Genomic DNA, 20,874 nt, shown 5'->3' on the forward strand with positions numbered 1-20,874 from the left:
GGGGCTATATACTACTGGGGGTAGCTCACAGAGGGGCTATATACTACTGGGGGGAGCTCACAGGGGGCTATATACTACAGGGGGAGAGCACAGGGGACTATATACTACAGGGGAGAGCACACAGGGGGCTATATACTACAGGGGGAGAGCTCACAGGGGGGCTATACACTACTGGGGGAGCAACAGGGGGGGGCTATATACTACCAGGGCAGTCACCCCCTTTGTACCGAATATCAAAGGGCTGGTGAGAGAGAAAAAAATGCCAGTTTTCCCGCTAATAAGCAGCAATTCTGCTGTATGATAAAACTGGTATCCATATACTGCATGCAAAACTGATATTCTAAGTACTATAAGCGAACCTACTATACATAATTATGGCTATCTACTTTGCTGTATTTTTATTGACAGACGGACTAGATAGATAGACTTTACTGCAATATAATAAATACCGGGTAGGAGAACATCTGTAGAGCCTACATGTAATTCTTACAGATCCCCACTGAACGCTCCCGCAATTACTTCAGGGACAGTAACAGCCCATTCAGCCAATCACTGACTGAAGCAGGACAGCACCATAGACAGTGATTTGAAGTGGATAGTCACTGCCAAAACTAGTCCATCTCAGCATGGAAGGTAGGAGCATTCGGCGAGGGACTTGAAGCAGAGATGCAGTTTAAATATATTCACAGCCTGTGCTTTCCAGATACCACAATCTAACCAATATAATATCTAATTTTATTTCCTCTTGGCTCTGGTTATCCTATACAGGTGACTACCAGTTGCTACCAAACCACAGAGCAGGAAAAACATTACATTTTACCATAGCAAGCCAACTTGTAGCTAGTATAGTAAACTTATCAGGAGAATGACACATCCCAGCCTGAAGTAGCTGAAATGAAATGTCTCATATATATGAGTATAAGTCTGCTGTACTGTAGAGTAAAGACAGATAGACAATGACTTACGTTTTGCAACACTATATAAATCGCATCTAATATTTGTCAATGTAGCCACATACAACACTACGATCCATCCATCGATTTTTGATCACAGGTTGGAAGCCGCACACAACTTTACATCATTGACTTCAATGCAACTGTGACTTCCCTGTGATTTGGCTATTTTTAATGGCTGTGTGTGGGGGGACTGTTTTAAACATGTGAATCAGACTAGATATCATGTGACTTGTGTCATCAAATAGTCCTAGCATTATTATTACCTAAAAAAAGAAAATCAAAGCAGATGCACAAACAATGAAAATGACAACAGAATATTTCATACACGCTTGATACATACAGGAGAGCACAGTGCTCCTCATCTATAATTATGAGACACAGGCAGATGGAGCACATTTGTAGATTTTAACTAGAACCTGATTAGCAGGGTGGTGGTTTGACATTAGTGATAATCCTAGGTGTGGTAACAGCTGTGGGATTGATATTACAGATAATAGGGGCTTGTTCTTTCTTTGTTACAAAAATGTATCCTGGCTTTCTCTCTTTTTAAAGTGATAATGTAACAGCAGCTGCTGCATATTGCACAGATACTGGCGCAAGGAAGGTCAGGGGCTTCTTTTTGCTAAAATAAAATATGGTTTTAAATGTTGGTGGCACCGGTACAATAGTGACACTGAGGAGGATCTTTTTCCCCCTCTCCCCTCCATGGTCCAGCTTTTGGAAGAGGAGAAACCACAGGGGTCCATCCCAATGACACATTTTTTGTGTACTAAAAACACAGCCATAGACACTAGAAAAATGTTACTTTGGCCTCAGTTTAGCTCGGTCCCATTAGGGTTTACATTTTTCTTCTACATGGGCATAGTTGCCAACATCTGAAATTTTTCTCCAGGGACACTTTAGCGTTAAAATGGGGTGTGGCTTATTGTGGGTGTGGTCTCGGTGGGGTGTGGCCTATCATGGGTGTGAGTCAAAAAAATTTCCAGTTAGAATTGTCAGAACATCATAAAAGGAGCATTACACATCCTAGTATTAGGTCCCCAGTATATTTCACACCGCACTCTGAGACTCAGAGATAGCATTCTACTGACTGACTGTACATACTGGTAGTTTGTAGCCATATGATACAGCTGCACCCCATATAATCATACTACTACCACTTCATCCTACTGCTCCTCCATCATCATACTACTACTACTACTACCCCTTCATCATCCTCCTGCCCCTCCATCATCATACTACCCCCTTCATCCTCCTGCCCTTCCATAATCATAGTACTACCCCTCTAATCCTCCTTCCCCTCCATCATCATACTACTACCACCTATATCCTCCCCCTGTCCCTTCATCATCATACCAGTACCCCCTTCAGCATCCTCTATCTGTATTTAAAACAAAAAAAAGCTATACTTACCTCACCAGTATGGTTCCTCTAGTCCCCCAGGGACTCCTCTCCCTGCTCTGCATAAGTGACATCACTCGCCACTGGAAGGGGCGGGGCTTCCTGATGCGGGGTGTAGCTTCCCCCTTCAGAATCGGGACAGTTCCAGCAAAACCGGGATTGTTAGCAACTATGCATGGGACACATCTACAGTTTGTATGATGGATATATTAGTGCTTCTGTTGAGGGAAATAATTCGAGGACAGGGCCAATTTATCTATGCATAAAGGTATCATGATAAAGTAATATCTAGGGACTTTGTACTAATGAATCAGTGTATTGATGGCATATTTAGTAGTTTTATAGCCAAGCTGTCTTCCATCTATACTTTTCACTGTCACTGATATTTTTAGATCCTACCAACACCCTGATATATAGCTACATGGAGAGACACAATGATGGCAGAGATTAGTAAGGAGGTGCCTGAGATCTGCCATAAGAGATTTAATATTTGATGGATGCTGGGGATCACATGACGCAGCTGTCATAATGAAAGGGTTTAACATACGTGGAAGCTATAGAGTATTATTTTGGTAAGTTGGCTGTATACTGTATGTGCGAAGAAAGAAGAAACTGCTAGAGTGTTACTTTAGGGGATTAAACCACTTCTTGTTAAGTTGTAATTCCTAAAACTTATTGATAAAATGATAGTTATCTGTTTCTGAGACCTACATTCAAAAGTGACAACTAATATGGCTGTATTTCCTATTGTCAAAAAGTAGCCACCCCAACAAAGTAAAACAAGCATACAGTAGTTATCAAACTTTTATAAAAAGTTCTTAACTCTCATTGTTTATCAGCATTTGGTAGTGGTTACGTTTTAAGGAGAAATTTTCGTTAGGTTTCTTTTACACATTAATATGTGCACCTTTAAAGTTTAACCCCTTACATGCCACTGTCAAATTATGACCATGGCAGGTACGGATTTGTGGGCTTTGTTACCTCACCAGAAACCTGAGGAGACAATTGTGCTAGGTGCCAGTTGGTGTTCATGGTGGTATAGAACAAGTCTTCTCAAACTTTTTCTACTAGAGTCTCACCCAACAGACTAGAGCAATGCCTGAACCTCACCAGACTGACCAAAGGGGAAGCCTCACCATCTGTGGTGGAAGTCCAAGTAAAAGCTGAAAGCAGTGCTGGGGCTACCTTTCACCTGTCTTTTAACCTCTATATACCTATAAAGCAAGTACAAAATAACTTAAAGGGAACCTGTCACCCCGTGCCGGGGCAGAGCCTGGCCGACCCCCCGGTGGAGACCCTTATACTTACCCCGTGCATGAAGTCCCACTCCCGTTGCCGAGATATCGCTGTCGGAAGCCCAGTGCGCGCTCATCAGATATGAGTCTGACTCTCAGAGAATGACGGCTCCATTCATTTTCTACGAGGTCAGCCAGGCTCTGCCCCAGTACGCGGGGTGACAGGTCCTCTTTAATGTTGTGAAAATAGAGACTGTTGCAAACAGCAAAAGGACTGTGCAGATCATAGTCACTTTTGTGAAAACTACAACCAAAGAACGAGAAGTGGGTACTCCGACCTCTCTCCTCATGCGACTCCCACTCCACCCCTTGGTCCCGGGTCAGACACCCTGTCAGCAGTGCTCAGCTCCACCAGCAAAGTCAAACCTAAGTAATAGAGATCAAGCAGCGGCACTCACCGATAAATCACAGGATGCTTTATTCCAGGGTATAGATGAACAAACAAGTGCATTCCAAAGAACAGAGCAACATCAGTTTCACGTTTACTACGCTTTGTCTGGCCCATAGTCTAATACCTAATCCGGCGCAGCCTAAATAGCTCAGCAAATGCCAAAACATAGTAACGTGTATTATACACAAAAACATATAGTGCAAAACAGTACCAAACACTACACAAATACTATTACAAAAGTGCATAAAAACAACTGAAGGTAAGCACTACAAAAAGAGGCTCATTTCATTTTTGTCATTAACCCCTTATGGCTCCTATCAGTATAATACAGGAATCCAGGCTTCCTGGATAAGACGGACAGGAGCCATACTGTATACTACATATGTCCTGCTAATTCTTTTATGCTCCCTGCAGTCTCTGTCAGTCCTGATTGGTCCATGATGAACATACACTCCTTCTCCATTGCGGTCATGTGACCACACAGACCTCTAACTACTCTAGCCTGTTGTACTAAGCTCCTGCATTATGGGGATCTGCAGTTCCATCCTGTATCTACAAACTGCTGCTGTGTTATCAGGGTTCTGCAGTTACTATATATTATACACCACATGCTGATTGCTATACTGTACAGTAACTTATAATATAACATTCAGCTGTTTCTCATTGTTTTATTAGTTTTACATGTTATTCAGAATTAAAAAAATAATTTTTGGGGTGTGGAACGAATTGTCTGCATTTCAATGTTTCTTATGGGAAAATTTGCTATGGTTTAACAGTGGATTTGGATTACAAGCACGGTCGCGGAACAAATTACGCTCGTAATCCCTTTACCTACCCCCCCACGCACACACACTTTCTTTATCTCTAGAAAAAATAAAATAAGAGTAAACATAATAAAACAAATAGTTTAAATAATAGTCATTTCGTGTTACTGACCTCTTTGCTGGAGCTTGGTTGGTTAGATTAAAAGCCATATACTCAGTATAAGATATAAAATTCAGACTATTCAGTTCCTTCTCAAATATCAAGAATGCTTTATTCAGGAAGTGAGAAATAAGCTAAGAGCATAAGATTTGAAGTGCACTCAGTCTGTACAATATTGCAGGACAGAACTGTACTTCCTGTTTTTCTAAACTGAACTCGCTAACACAACGGTTTACACAGAGGTTCACAAATAAAGTGCAATGCAATGTTTACTAGAACAAAGTCGTTTCCTAATATATATTCTTATTTTAGTTTTTGGTCAATACATAGTACCAATGCACAATATCTTATATAAATGAAAAGTTATATTCCACACAATGTAAGGAGCAATGCCCTCACAAAACACCAGGGTTTAAACGGGTAGTTCAGCAAAAAAGAAAAAAAAAATCATGTCAGGAACTGTCCAGAGCAGTAGCAAATCCCCATAGAAAACCTTTCCTGCTCTCCCAACTGGAAAGAATACCACTTCCTGCAGGACATACTGCAGCTGATAAGTACTGCAGCTGATAAGTACTTCAAAACTTAAGATTTTATAATAGAAGTAAATGACAAATCCCACCAGTGGATTTAAATTTGTGTTTTTTGCTTAACTACCCCTTTAAGGTCCAGGAATTGTGTTATATGCTGTAGCCACAGCTGGGGCCCAGCATCCATATGGATTATACCAAACAAAAGCTACCAAACAGAAATAACACTTGGGAAGAGAAAGGACCTAGTCCTGCCTAACAAGCTTAAAGAGTTTATTTTCTATTAGTATCTCATAGTAAGTCAAAGAGACATTTTGCGAATTAAAATAATCAACTCAGTTGTAAATAAAATGTCATAGTGTATTGCTCATTTTATACTAAAATTTATTCTATTTCAAAATCTCAAGCCTTCAAGTACTTATCAGCTGCTGTATGCCCTGCAGGAAATGGTGTATTCTTTCCAGTCTGATACCGTGCTCTCTGCTGCCACCTCTGTCCATAACAGGAACTGTCCAAAGCAGGAGAGGTTTTCTATGGTGATTTGCTTCTGCTCTAGACAGTTCCTGACATGGTCAGAGGTGGCAGCAGAGAGCACAGTGTCAGGCTGGAAAGAATACACCACTTACAGCAGGACATAAAGCAGCTGATAAGTACTTGGGAGGAGTAACGTCATTTAAAAAAAAAAAAAAAAAAAAGTAATTTACAAATCTGTGTAACTTTCTGACACCAGCTGAAAAAAAAAAAAAACTGAACACCTCTTTAATGATTGCTTTTGATAGGGCCATAGACAGCATGAGGATGTAATTCTTACTGTGTTTCAGTCACCTGCCGAAGCCACACATATGTGAAACATGTCGGGGTAGGGGGAGAGGGGTATGCTGTGCTCAATGTATGGGCCAGTTCACTATGAGGAATCAGCGAGGAAAGTGTTTCGGGCGGAAAGGGAAGATGTAGTAAAAAGGAGTGCACCAGGTACTATAGTTATATACTGAATGATCGCTGCATTAGGAACACCTACTCAGTAATAATATTGCTCCACCTTTTTGGGAAATCATGACTTAAAGATGTCAGTTAATGATCTGAGCCTGATCATACAAGACATTGTCCTGTTGAAAGCTTGCACTGAGGTTGGAAAAGACCTGAAAAAAAGGCACAGATCATCAGCTAACAGATCCATATAGCGTTCATCATTCAAGGATTGTGGTATGATGAACAGTGGTCCTAGGACACGCCAGGAAGATTCTCCTTAAACCATGACACTGCCACCGCTAGCGTATTGGAAAACCCGAAGTAAACGTTATTATAAATTCCCCTCTTTATACACATAGAAAATGTCCTCTAGTTTGTGAAGTAATGTAGAAAATATTCACTGATGCAGCAAAATCTAAAAGTAGAATATAACTGGTAAGATTCCAGAATTAGGGTAAATGCACACTACAGAAATCATGCAAATAACAGATTTCCGCCACACGCCTTTAGCTCTGGGAGTCGGGTCGTGACATCACCATGTTATCCAGAAAGTGAAGCCTTGATGCAGCAGTAAGTGCAGGGGGAAAAAAGCACTTCCCGTCATAAGTGTATATTGGTAATTTGTATAACTTTTGGGGGGTAATACAATACTTTAATAAAAATTTTCACTAAGCTTCTCCTTCAAGTATGTGTTTAGTGTCCCTAATATAGGAAGGGTTTACACTTTCTAAACATTGTAAATGGTGGTCAACCCAAGCTCCTAACCATTCTCCTAATGATCTAATCCCAGCAACAATGGGCCACAATGGCAGAGGAAAAACAGCTTTATGTACCTTCGCGAGAATGTGGTATGCAGGAACAACTGGGTCTGAACAAAGAGAAAATCAATTAATTATTGGCTAAGTACCCCCATATTTTTCCCTTCATCCAGAAGTACTTTAAGTTGATTCTGAAATATGCTAGTAGGATCAGACAAAAAAATTGCAAAAAGTATGTTCATCCAATACCATTTTATAATTGAGTCCATCAGGATAACCGATCCACCTTTGTCTGCGTTGCAGACAACCAAATCTCTGTTGTTCCACAGTTCAGAGAAAGTCTTTCCTCCACATTTAAATTCTCCAAAGATTTATGTACAGATTTATTTTGCAGTGTAAGTTGGTACGATCCTGCTCCACCAGTTCCTGGAATCTAACCTGAGCCTCACACCCAGAGGCAACTGGATAGATGCCAGGATTACTGGTATGAAAAGACTGTACCAGTTAATAGAAACTAACATTTACCTTTTCTCTGGCAAGATGAGATTCTGTTTAGTATTACCAAAAACTGTGTCGGGACGGTATCCAGAAAGGCACGCACTTTAGAATCATTGTTATCTCCATCTTTATATGAAGTAAGGAAGTAGAAAGGACTTGGCTAGAAGTGATGGGATCATATAAATGTGGCCATCAACCACATGTCTCTTACATTAATTGCAATACTAAATATGTCATTAATGTCACACTCTGAAACCTTTAAAGGGGTTATCCAGCGCTACAAAAACATGGCCACTTTTCCCCCTACTCTTGCCTCCAGTTCAGGTGTTGTTTGCAATTAAGCTCCATTTACTTCAATGGAACGGAGTTTGAAACCCCACCCAATCTGGAGACAAGAGAGGTGGAAAAGTGGCCATGTTTTTGTAGCGCTGGAGAACCCTCTTAATAAGTAGGCTGTACCTCAACCCCGTAGAAAATAATAATTAGGAGCCATTTATATGATATTCATAATTCTACTGTTCGTGTCCCCTCACTTTCTAAACATTTCCGAGACAGCCATAGTGAGGGAATTTTCTCTCTGACTGTCTTGGGTTTGGAGAGGGTGATTTTGCCCAAGAGAGGAGGTGACCACAGAAGGAAGCTCCTCAATCGGTGTCCTTTTGGATATTCCGATTGGGGACTCGCCAATCGCAAGGTCTAGATTATAGACATGACCTCATTTTGACTTACTAAGCTTTCATTGCATTTTTGAGTATTTTGACTTTGCTTTTTGTCTCATCTGTGCATGTATACATGAGTTTATACTATATGATACCTAAAATTATCTAGGAAAATTTATGCTGAAAATTTAGCTTTAACAATAGATAGAATTTTCTAACTTGCACTTTTAAATATGTGTAACTATTTCTATTTTAATTATGTCATGTGACCATCTATGTGGGGGTGTTACTCCTTAAATAGTGGGAATGTTTCACTTTGCAATTCTAAAGGTTGTGAACAAGGCTTTTGCTGAAACACTTCAACCTGTTCTGACTTGAGTAAAGAAAAGATTTTTCCTTAGTCGTTTGGGAGCGGGATGTTTCCTTTGCAATAAGACGATGTTCAGACACACCCTTCTCTGTACTGAAAAGAGGCAATATACCCCGAAATAGCTGTGTGCAGATAGGAAGTCTTTGAGAGATTGTTTGGCTTGGCACAGGTCCCCAATCAATGTTCTAAGACCTCTAGATAGCGTGAAACACTGACTTGAAGGGACACCTTTACCTAATATCTAAAATCTTTACCAAATAGACACAAGAGCTATTTTGCATATCCTTTCTTCACAGAATTCCCAGTTGAGCAGGAATAGTTACTTCAAAATTGTTAATCGTACGATCGGGCGAATTATCGCTCTGTGTAAACGTAGCATTACAAAAGCTACCCCCAAACTAGAGACAAGAGTGGTGCTGTCTCTGAAAGGAAGTGGTCATGTTTTGTAGTGCTGGATAACCCCTTTAAAATTAGTATTCCTTGGATTCACACACAGTAAAATAAAGCCAAATATGACAGTAGAATAGGTATAATATTATTTTGAATTTAATAATGTGCTACATGAACCCAACACAACATATCTACTTTATGGTGACATCATTTGGTGAACGTTCTTTTACTTTTTAGGATGTTAGAGGGCTTCGAAATTTTGCAGCGATTTTTCATAAATCTCTCCACTGTAAAAACTGCACCCCTCAAAGTATTCAAAGTAGCATTTCATAGGCTTATTAACCTCACAGAAATTTAAGCAAGTTGGAAGGGAAATTTTAAATTCTTTTGGCAGATATTCCATTTTAATTAATTTGTTTCCTCTAAGGGTATATGCACACTGAGCAATTCTCGAGGAATTGAAGCAGAAAGTTTTCAGGCAGAATTCAAGCAGAATTTAAAGGAGAAGTCCGGCCAAAATTAATTTTTGATATGTTGTTACTTATGAAAAGTTATACAAATTTCTAATGTACATTAATTATGGGAAATGCACATATAGAGCTATTTCCCTTAATTTAGTAGATCAGGAAGTGTTAGAAATATCTCTGAAGAAGTGACGTCACGACCCAGGGTGTAATTCCTATGGAGTGTCCAGCAGGGGGCGCTCTCTATATAGAAGTCTATGGGACTTTATTGTTTCTATGGGTTTCTATGTAATGTAATGTAATGTAATGTAGTGTACAGTGCTTTATTGAATGAATACATCTATGGATTACTTTGGGGAGCAAGTGTCCTTGCTCCCCAAAGTATTGCATAAATGTATTCATTCAATACATTCAATACACAGTAAGCCCGCCGATCCGCCGCATTTCCGCCGAATTTCCGCCGCATTCCCGCCGATCCGCCACACGCTGATCCGCCGCATTCCCGCCGATCCGGACCATATACATTGAACTACAGCTCCCATCATATGCTTATAGTATGAATAGGTGATGGGAGCTGTAGCTGGGTAATGGATATGACATGCCGCCGGGCGCAAGGGGGAACCGCTCAGTACACAGGAGCGCTCCCCCCTCCTCCTCCTCCTTCCGTGATAACTTCCGCCTATAGCACTGCTGAGTCCCTGCCTGGCCGCCGCTCTCCGCTCTCCCCCCCATACATACCGGCTCCCGATGCATCCTGGTGTCCGCGCTGATGCCGGGAGCCGGTATATGTGAGCGGAGAGCGGCGGCCAGGCAGGGACTCAGCATTGGTATAGGCGGAAGTTATCACGGAAGGAGGAGGAGGAGGGGGGAGCGCTCCTGTGTACTGAGCGGTTCCCCCTTGCGCCCGGCGGCATGTGATATCCATTACCCAACTACAGCTCCCATCACCTGTTCATACTAGAAGCAGATGATGGGAGCTGTAGTTCAATGTATATGGTCCGGATCGGCGGGAATGCGGCGGATCAGCGTGTGGCGGATCGGCGGGAATGCGGCGGAAATTCGGCGGAAATGCGGCGGATCGGCGGGCTTACTGTGTATTGAATGTATTGAATGAATACATTTATGCAATACTTTGGGGAGCAAGGACACTTGCTCCCCAAAGTATTCCATAGATGTATTCATTCAATAAAGCACTGTACACTACATTACATTACATTACATTACATAGAAACCCATAGAAACAATAAAGTCCCATAGACTTCTATATAGAGAGCGCCCCCTGCTGGACACTCCATAGGAATTACACCCTGGGTCGTGACGTCACTTCTTCAGAGATATTTCTAACACTTCCTGATCTACTAAATTAAGGGAAATAGCTCTATATGTGCATTTCCCATAATTAATGTACATTAGAAATTTGTATAACTTTTCATAAGTAACAACATATCAAAAATTAATTTTGGCTGGACTTCTCCTTTAAGCCCCCCATTGACTTCTATAGGATTCCTCTAGCAGATCTACAGCAGAAAATTCTGCTCGGAAATTCTGCAGTGTGAACAACAGAGCAGAAAACCCATTGAACTCAATGGGACTTTGCTCTGTACATATTTTACGGGAGGAATTTCAAGCTGAAATTCCTCTTCAATTCCTCGCCTTTTCCTTAGTGTGCACATACCCCAACACAGCAAATACTAACTGAGAAATGGAACTCAATATTTATTCCACTTATTCCAATGGACAGCAGGGGGGAGGCAGGGACAACATGTCGTTCCAAGAACGTCATGTTGCAGGAACTACCTGCTTTAATGACTTTCCTGTAATGTCATTTTGCGGCAAGGGGTTTAAGTCTATGGAAAAATGTCAGTCAGTGTACACATTGTAAAAATTAAACATTTTGTACATTATGTGCCCAGACAGCTGATTTTCCATAGACTTCTATTCAAAATATTGCTGCATTTTATACCTAATTTACTGTCGGATTTTGCTTTTATTTTTCTGTCTGAACATAGCCTAGATAGATGTCAACAGAAAAATTAGGAGATACAGAACACAGATAAGAAACATTTGAACATAATAAACAATAATCTGACACTATAGTCTGTGTTGAGTGCACAGGTCGTGGATCTTTTAAAGCATGGGGACCCAGCTTCCCTCCAGCTGATACAAAACTACAATTCCTATCATGCTTGGACAGTCAACGCCAAAGGTCCAGGCATGATGGCAATTGTAGTTTTACAAAAGCTGGAAGGCTGCTGGTTCCCCACTGTTGTCTTAGGGTACAAACACACACACCGTGTACGCAGCGTATTTACTGCTGCGATACGCAGCAAATACGCAGCAGATTAGATCTAAATAACAACACAGCATCAAATCTGCACCATCAAATCTGCTGCAGATCTGCTGCGTATAAGGAGTGTGTGTTTGTACCCTTAAGGGCTAACTAATGTAACCTAAAACTATCTAGGCTTGAGCAATTAAAGGGGTACTCCAGCGTGGGGGCTATTTTTAGATGTGGCTGGGGAGGAGGTGGCCGGAAAAAAAAAAAAAGATGTCCACTCACCTCCCCAGTTCCAGCGGCGGGTCCCGCAGCGCGGCGCTCCGGTGCCCGGTTCTCGGCCGCTTCCGGGTGTCTGACACGGGCCAGAGACGTGACGTCTCAGGTCCGTTCAGCCACTCAGTGAAGGAGGCGGGATCCCGCCTCCTTCACAGAGTGGCTGAGCGAACCTGATACAGATACAGACAGCAGGGAGCGGAGACAACGGCGCCTCCGTTAAGGTACTTAGGGGCCAAATTTTAAATGGAAAAAATTGAATTACTTTAAAAAATGGTGATTGAGTCCAGAGCTGCCTGATAATCATTTTTCATAAAAACATTCCAGGTACACAGTAAATATGACATTATGTATCTCATATTGTGAACACCACACTAGTGCTGGCAGGAGAGATGAGCGAATCGCTCATCTAAACATCATAAAAAAATAAATAAATACTGTATATGTTATATACCAGCAGTGAAAGGACGACATGGGCCCCCCTGTGCTTACTGTGCACACGGGGGGGCGCAAAATTGAACCTTTGCCCTGGGTGCAGGAGACCCAAGCTACACCTCTGATTCACCCTCTCCCCCCCCCCCCCACACATCTCACCTTGGTGGCCAACCGCAACGTGACCCTCCCCCCCACCCCCGCTCACCCTGAGGCCCTCCGCTCCATTTCCATTACCATCTCAGCTCTTCTACTTCACCATCATCAGGCATAAGCATTGCATGATGGGAAATGTAGTATCTTGGATATACATCGGCTTTTAGAAAAACTTGTCACTCAGGAACGGCAGCGATAGAAAGATGGAGACGGCTCAAAATACTCAAGGGTGCTTGGTGAGTAAGAGCAGCTAGGTTTGAGAGCATTTCATTTTTTTAGCTCTTGGGGGGGGGGGAATACCCCTTTAACGTATACATGTAAATGGATGCTGTTGTATGCCATACTACAGCATAAGTTTTTCATCGACTTACATTATTAAAAAAAAAAATTGCTGTAAGAACATGTTTTACCATGTTTTATGTACATTAGAATTAAACATACTAAAAGACATACAGTGAAACAGATTCATAAACGCAATGTGAACCTGGCCTAAGCATTTATGCTAATGAAAAGAGAAATTTAGCAAAAAAGCTAGTGATGATCTATCACATTTGTAATATTCATAAAACAATATGGATGGCATGATTAGCATAGTAATAGTAATTAACATAAAAACATAATATAATAGCTACTACTTTTTTTCTTTTTATCAGATGAAATGTACAGACTTACAGTACAGTTATAAACTATAGGGGAGATTTATCGATATTGGTGCTTTGCTGGTACTCTATATATCTCCCATGAAGTGTGAGTCATTCAGTTTTACCTGAGCATTAACTACAGATGCAGCTATGACCATTACCAACATTTCTCTTTCACAGCCCACTTGATTAACATACAGAAATAAACTTAATGGTGCAAGAACTTAATGTAGCTGTACAGGAGATTTAGTTTCTGCTGACTTCCCCACATTTCTCATACTTTACTAGAACAAATTATACTATAACATCTGCCAACTTCCTAGGCTTTTTTTCCCGGTAGGGTAAATATTACAGAAAAGTGTCTCTAGAGTTAAACAATCCACATTGATAAATAAAATCAGGGACTAGTTCAGAGATATTAGTAAATTCTTACCTCCCAAGTTATTTCCACCTCTTCACCATTTACATGGCACCTTCTGTGTTTGATGTCAGAACTGGTCGAAGAAAAACTGATTGAACTCCGCTAATCTGTGTACTCACTCACTAATGTTTAACAGGGCTAAAAGTCTTTCTGTAGATGACAATATACACATGCCTGATTTAATGGAAACAAATACGTATAAAAAATGACTTAGCTGCCTAACCTATATAAAATACATGGTTTGGCATACCATACAAGGGATAAATATAGCTTAAGCTGGCCAAGGACTTTGCATTGGAAAGACAGCTGTAAAATTCTTCTAACAACTAAATACACCTCATAATACAATATTCTCTAACAAGCCATACAGTAATAAATAAAGTATAAAATGTGACAGTGAAAGATGACAGATGCATTGGCCAGCATGGCATAGCCACATGCCATGCCAATATTGTATAACAGAGGGTGGTAAAAAAAATTAGTATATATACACATATAAGTTTCCTTGTACTAGGAACATGTTACAGAAGTTTACATTTGTCCACTGACGAGATGAATGAATGAAGCAAGAGCCAGGTGTATTTACCTAAAAGAACCAGGATCTACAATTCTCACAAAAAATTATCACAGTTGCGAAACCAAAGTCAACCCAGAAAATAAAGAAATGGAGTCACTTACGCCACTGCAAATTAATCAGAAAGTCTATATTAGTTTACAGTGACTCAAAATAATTTCATTGCCCTGCCATATCTTGCAATCTCCCACAGAATGTGACATTACACATGGCAGTCATATACTGTGCACAGTCAGGTGCTTTTAGGAGCTACAGGGAGTTTCTAAGATCAGAAAAAGATGCTTGTTTTACCTATAGGTTGCGGCTACAAATAGCACGAATCTTCCTGCTGTTTCCTCTTCTCTTATTTAGTAGGCCTATTTTTGGGTGAATAATTGAATTTTATGCCCATTTTTTATCTAAGTTCTGTTTATGAATCAGTATTCAATAGATGAATATTTTTAGATGCAAAATTTTTTTTAATGTGCTTGTTTTGAGTATTCATCCCAAAGTTTGCAAAATATGCGATAAGCGCGCCAATTTATCATTTGCAACTTTTTTTTGGCTACTTTTTACTTAGATGCATTCACTATGGCAGTGCTACATTTTAATAAATTAGTCACAAGGTATTGGAACAAAATATACACCAATCCTCATTAGAATAGTCACACATAGACTCCCTAGTAAATGTCCCCCTTAGTGCCTTCTGGTTTCATTTGGCATTTACATGTGGTGGGGTAGGTGGGGTAGTATTCCTCAGTTGTCATGGTCTGGTTCACAATGGGTTACTGGCCAAGTGAAGAGGAGGTTGCTCCTGAATGATGGTGGTAATACTCCCTGTCTGCCTCCTCAACCTCCTCTCCAGTTCACAGTACCTTGCTTTGCATTCAACCACGCACTTAGTAATTTCTTTCTATATCTAAAGAGAGGGTACACAAAATACTCCAGGCACAGACTTCTTTTTTCAAAACAGCCGGGAAGGAGGTGGGTGAACATAACAACATGCACCTATCTCCCCAGCTGAGGTGCTGGGGTCTGCTGTCCTCTGTTTCTGGTCCCCAGCCATTTCTAGGTCTGAGTGGACATGACGTGTCAGGCCCGTTCAGCCAGTCAGAATCCGAAGCAGGACCCCGCTCACAGTGTAAATCTTTTGTTACTCTGATCCGATTGCCTTATGCAGCCGTTCCCTGGTGTCTACTGGGGTGGATCGCTCCTCCGGGACGTTGTAATGGCGCTGATCCCAGCTTGGCACTCGATTGCTTCCGGCTGCAGCAGCCGGAAGCAATCGAGTGCCTATCCTATTGATATATGCTGTATAACTATACAGCATAGATCTCAATGAGAGATCAGTGTGCTTATACTAGAAGTCCCCCGGGGGGCTTCTAGTATATGTGTAAGAGAGAAAAAAAAAAGTGTTATTAAAAAGCCCCCTCCCCCCCTTCAAATCACCCCCCTTTTCCCATGTTATAAATAAAAATAAACAAACATGTTTTGCATCGCCGCGTGCGTAATCGCCCAAACTATTAATCACATTCCTAATCTCACACGGTAAAAAGGCGCAAGCGCAAAAAAATGCGAACTTGCGCATTTTTTATGTAGGCCAAGCGGCATTAGTATCAGCCATAGATGGGATGTGCAGCCGTTCCTTTCTCTCCAGTTTCCGTGTATTGCGAATTTTTAGTCGCATCAAATCCAGAAAAATTGTAATAAAAATCAATCAAAAAGTCACATATGCGCAATCGAGGTACGGATAGAAAGAACACATTACGGTGCAAAAAATGACACCTAATACAGCCCCATAGACCAAAGGATAAAAGCACTATAAGCCTGGGAATAGAGCGATGTTAAGGAACGTATTTTTGTTAACAATGGTTAACACAATATAAAAGTTATACATAATATATCGTTGTAATCGTAACGACTTGAGGAACATATATAACAAGTCAGTTTTACCCCAGGGCGAACGGATTAAAAAAAATACCCCCCAAATAAAAGAAATGCGTTTTTTTTTCAATTTCACCACACATTGAATTTTTTTCTGGTTTCGCAGTGTACTTTATGAAAAAATTCAGCCTGTCATTGCAAAGTACAATTAGTGGCGCAAAAAAAAAAAAAGGGCTCATGTGGGTTTCTAGGTAAAAAAAAATCCAAGTGCTATGGCCTTTAAAGCACAAGGAGATAAAATGAAAACGCAAAAATTTAAACTGGCCCTGTCCTCTAAGGGTTAAAATATATGTAAACACCAATACTATTCAAGTAACTCTTTTCGTGCCTCAGCCAAACAATGACATGAGTCTTAGTAAAACAACGCATGTCCCCAGATAAATATACTGTCTGCCATCTTTAAATAAACAAGATACACCCTGACCATCAGCATGTCAAGGTGTCTCCATACGCATGAGATAATACTTTGAGCTGTTAATTTAGAACATTCAGGGTGCATTCACACGCACAGGATCTGCAGCAGATCTGATGGCGCAGATTTGAATCTGCAGCAGATTTGATGGCCCAGAATTGATTAGCCTTGAATCTGCAGCTTCAGATCTGCCCCATTAAATCTGCTGCAGATCGTGTATGTGTGAACGCACCCTCAATATAACAGCACTCTGGAGGAGCGAGATATAGTCCAGATTAGCAACTGCAATAAAAGCATTCACACTGGTCTGACACACATAGTTTATTTATCTCGTTGCACACATTAGGTACTTATTTGTTTGTGGACACTTAATTTCTGGGGCACCATGTCTCCCCCCAGCTGGCAATCAAATCCAACTCATTAAAGTCTATGAAGCGAAAGAATGAAAAATACAGAGAAAAGGCTGAGGCACCTTGTGTATTATCCAAGGTACAAGGGAGAAAAGTAGAAGCCATTCTGCTCACCTCTTAGCCCCTTAGACTTTATACGCATCACCAGGGCCCTGGGCAGAATTTTAAAGTGGGGCCCACATGCTCAGATATTGTGCCAAAACATAGTCATATGTAAAGGGGTACTCCAGGGAAAAACTTTTTCTTTTTCATGTCAACTGAAAAGGTATAGCAGGTCTATTGCACAGAATGGCCACAACCTTTTTTCCTTGGCTGTTTTTTGTCTTCTGGCCATTGACGGTAATTTTTTAAAAATGACCATTTTTTGCAAAACACCACCAGTTATTTCAGAAAAACAATGGCCGTCAAATGGCCAAAGAAAGACGTTTTTGTGGTCATGGTCTTTATGTTTTGCACCCACTCTTGATTTTGGTTGAAAAAGTACTGACCAAATACTGAGCGAAATACTCTGTGTAAACATAGTCTGAGTTGTTTGATCGCATTTCAAAGGTTACTACAAATGGGAATAAGGCTTTGTTCACAGAGTAAAAATACGTCTAATTTTGAGTGAAAATTTTTTTTTAAAAAGTATTTTTTAAGGTGTGACCAGAGGAAAAAAAAAGTCTTGTAAAAAAAAAAAAAAAAAAAAAAAGTTGTAAATAATGAGCATGTTTATTATTTTTATGCCTCTACTCATTTATTGCTGTTTTCTCTACTGATGGTCAATTCCCTATAGACTTTCTAAAAATAGAAAAAGCATCCAGCACTACTAAAACCTATTGCCGTTTCCCTTTATGCATGTTGTAGCTGAATTAGAGTTTGTCACAAAAAACCTTTGTGGTGTTTTTACTCCTACTGAGGGTATAGACATATATTCATAAATCAAAAATAGAAAAATGTACAGGGCACTCAACATTAAAATCTTTATTCACGAAAATCTGCCATAGCAGGTATCGCAGGAGCAAGGACGCCAGTACCTTCGCAATAGCGTGGCAGCGGTTTTTACACAAGTCAGTGCGCTTCTACGGACCAGGTCTATAGAAGCGCACTGACATGTGTGAAACTGCTGTCATGCTGCCACGCTATCACGGAGGTACTTTCGTTCTCGCCACTGCTATACATGCTATGGCAACTTTAAGAAGTCTTGAATAAAGATAACGTTTTTATGGTGAGTGCCCACTACATTTTTCTATTTTTAAACCCTATAAACTTCATTACAGCACATTATTACATTACAAATACAGACGTATTTTGCTTTTACTTAACCGAGCGTGAATATAGCCTTAAAGGGGTGGTGTCTCAAAGAAAAGAAGGTATAATCAGATGTGTACCACATACATATGTGTAAAAAGAGAACAAATGTGCTGTTTTTAATAAACAAACTTACATCACTATGCCACTTTTCTTCCCTATGGATCTATTCACTCCTTGTTTCCACTCTTAACTGTGACTCTGTGGTTGCCATGCAACAGTGCAGACACTTTCCCACAGTCCCCCATGCTACATGTGAAGTGAAGACAAACTGCCAGTACTTATGAGACAGATCATGTGACAATTGGATTGAAATGAGCGACACAAGAAAGTGGATGCCTGACAGGCCGTAACCAATGGCAACAGATAATGACAAAACAGCACATGGGGCATTAGTGAGTCTATATTTTTCAAACAATACATTTCAAGAAATACTTTTACAGTGGAAATGTGTCTCATTTTACACAATGTATGACTATCAACCTAGTTTTCTGTGTGACACCACCCCTTTAGTCTGTACTTAAGCCACAAGCAGCATGCAACCTGCAGTGTGAACAGATTCATAGATGTGCTGCCAATTTTTTCTTTTTTTTCTGTTGAATGTGGGGGTGTGGCTACTTCCTGTTGGCTTGCACTCCACCCATGTCCCAAAGGTGCTGCACCTGTTGGTTGCTGTTGCACCTTCTGTTTTTTTGACCACCCCTTTAATGTCACTGTGCTTTCCCGTACTGGAAACCTGCCTTCTCATAGGCTGCAGGCATTAAATGGGATGTGGTCTCAGCTGTGGCACGAGGTGCTGAGGTGGCAAACAGCTGGGTGGCTCTGGTGTTTTCTCTGGGGCACTTAAACAAGGAACAGCTTTACTTAAGATCTTTAGTGCAATACAAGTTAATAACAGCTTGCTAGGTGCAGGTACAGATAGTGAATAGTAGAAAGAAGGGAGAAGAAGTGTACTTGACCTTGCCTAATTAGAACTGTTCTCTGCCGGGATAGTGTAGAATGGGACTTAGAGTTTCTGTAGAAACCCTCTTACTTACGGTTAGAACTATAGAAGACCGCCATTTGCCAAACCAGCCCAGCGAGTGTTAGGTTTGGTAACATGAGTCCGAGGCTTGAACTACTGGGTGAAGCTAACTCCTCATGATTACCCAAGGAAGGTACCAGTAGGGTTCTTCAGCTTAGCCTCTTTGTACTACTAAGGATCAATCCCTTGACTTTACGGATTGTCCTGACTGGATAAGAAGGATCCCAGGCATAGGCAAGGTTGACCCATGTGACAGTTACCGCACCTTAGGGTTTAGCAGTGCATAGTTACTTGCAAGTCTCTCATAAAAGAAATCTATAGCTCTGTCTGAGTCTTGCTCTCGCCACCATCCACTGAAGACTAAAAGGCCTCTCCCACCAGGAAATAACTAGCTTTTATAGGGGTGACTAACTATGGACATGTAAACCATAAAGGCACGCTTTATGCTAACAATGTGGCAAAAAACAAAGTATCCAAAACATTAGAATATTATTTGTTAAATAAACGTGTTCTGGTACATAATTTGAAAAGGCATTATTTTAGAAAAAAATAAAAAAAATGAGAGGAGTAAACAGCAACAGAATAGTAATAGTGAAATATTAATCAAGTAGCATGTAACGGTGTAATCCCACTAAGGGCAACATCTGCAGAGAGTTTGCATGTTCTCTCTGTGTTTGTGTGGGTTCCTCCCACACCCAACACATACAGATAAGCGAATTTAGATTATGAGCCCTAATGGAGACAGGGACCAGTGATGCGGTTGGTGCTGTACAAATAAAAAGCATTATAAAAAAAAAAAAAAAGAAAAAAAGTACAAAAGTTGCTATTGACAATATACAGTAACATAGACCCTGCAGTTTCTATAATAAGACAGTGTAGACAATACATTCATAAAGTACACACTTCCCAAAAATGGGGCTGAGGATTAAGGTAAGAACATTACCTTCATCCTCAGCACCCTGTGTTCTATGGGGACAGGTTAGATGCTGCTGTTAGTTTCCTTTTAACCTCAGAATTTTTTTTTTTTATTATTTAATTTAAAATGATAATTTGATTTAAAATGAAGGCTGTTATTATTAAGTACATCTGGCCCTGCAAAAACAACTCCTTATATGGTCCCGTAGATGGATAATAAAAGGGTTATGCAGGGCTCCAGACTAAAAAATTTACCTGGGAGCCATTGGCTCCTAACCTGAAAAATTTAGGCGCCAAATAGAATATTTGGTCGCCAACATTTTAAACCATGTAAAATTAATGTTATGTTAAATGGGACTTACTGTGTGCAGAGGCCACGGCAGCAGCCTCCTCCTTTAGATCCTTTCTTTTCTTAGTTTGAAAACGTTCAACATGGAAACTTGCAACTTGACAACCATATACAGTCTGATTCAGTACTTCAGCTTCACTTGGCTAGCCTTTTAATGAGGCTTACTCTTCTGAA

At 40.6% G+C, this 20,874-nt stretch overlaps 1 protein-coding gene across 4 annotated transcripts in view; it reads right to left on the reverse strand.

Moving 5' to 3' along the window:
• LOC138792662 (glycoprotein-N-acetylgalactosamine 3-beta-galactosyltransferase 1-like) overlaps nucleotides 1-18,625 on the reverse strand; it is a 37,066-nt gene extending 18,441 nt beyond the window's left edge. For 2 of the 4 annotated variants that reach the window (XM_069970336.1, XM_069970342.1), the window contains exon 1: nucleotides 18,549-18,625. The gene's annotated coding sequence lies outside the window, so the exon portion shown is untranslated. Of the gene's footprint in view, nucleotides 1-7,296; nucleotides 7,315-13,815; nucleotides 13,954-18,548 lie in introns of those variants that run through there. The other 2 variants (XM_069970340.1, XM_069970341.1) reach the window with 2 other exon arrangements.
• Between the last annotated feature and the right edge of the window lie 2,249 nt (nucleotides 18,626-20,874).

The sequence above is a fragment of the Dendropsophus ebraccatus genome, chromosome 5 (genome assembly GCF_027789765.1).
Source record: "Dendropsophus ebraccatus isolate aDenEbr1 chromosome 5, aDenEbr1.pat, whole genome shotgun sequence".
Lineage (NCBI taxonomy): Eukaryota > Metazoa > Chordata > Amphibia > Anura > Hylidae > Dendropsophus > Dendropsophus ebraccatus.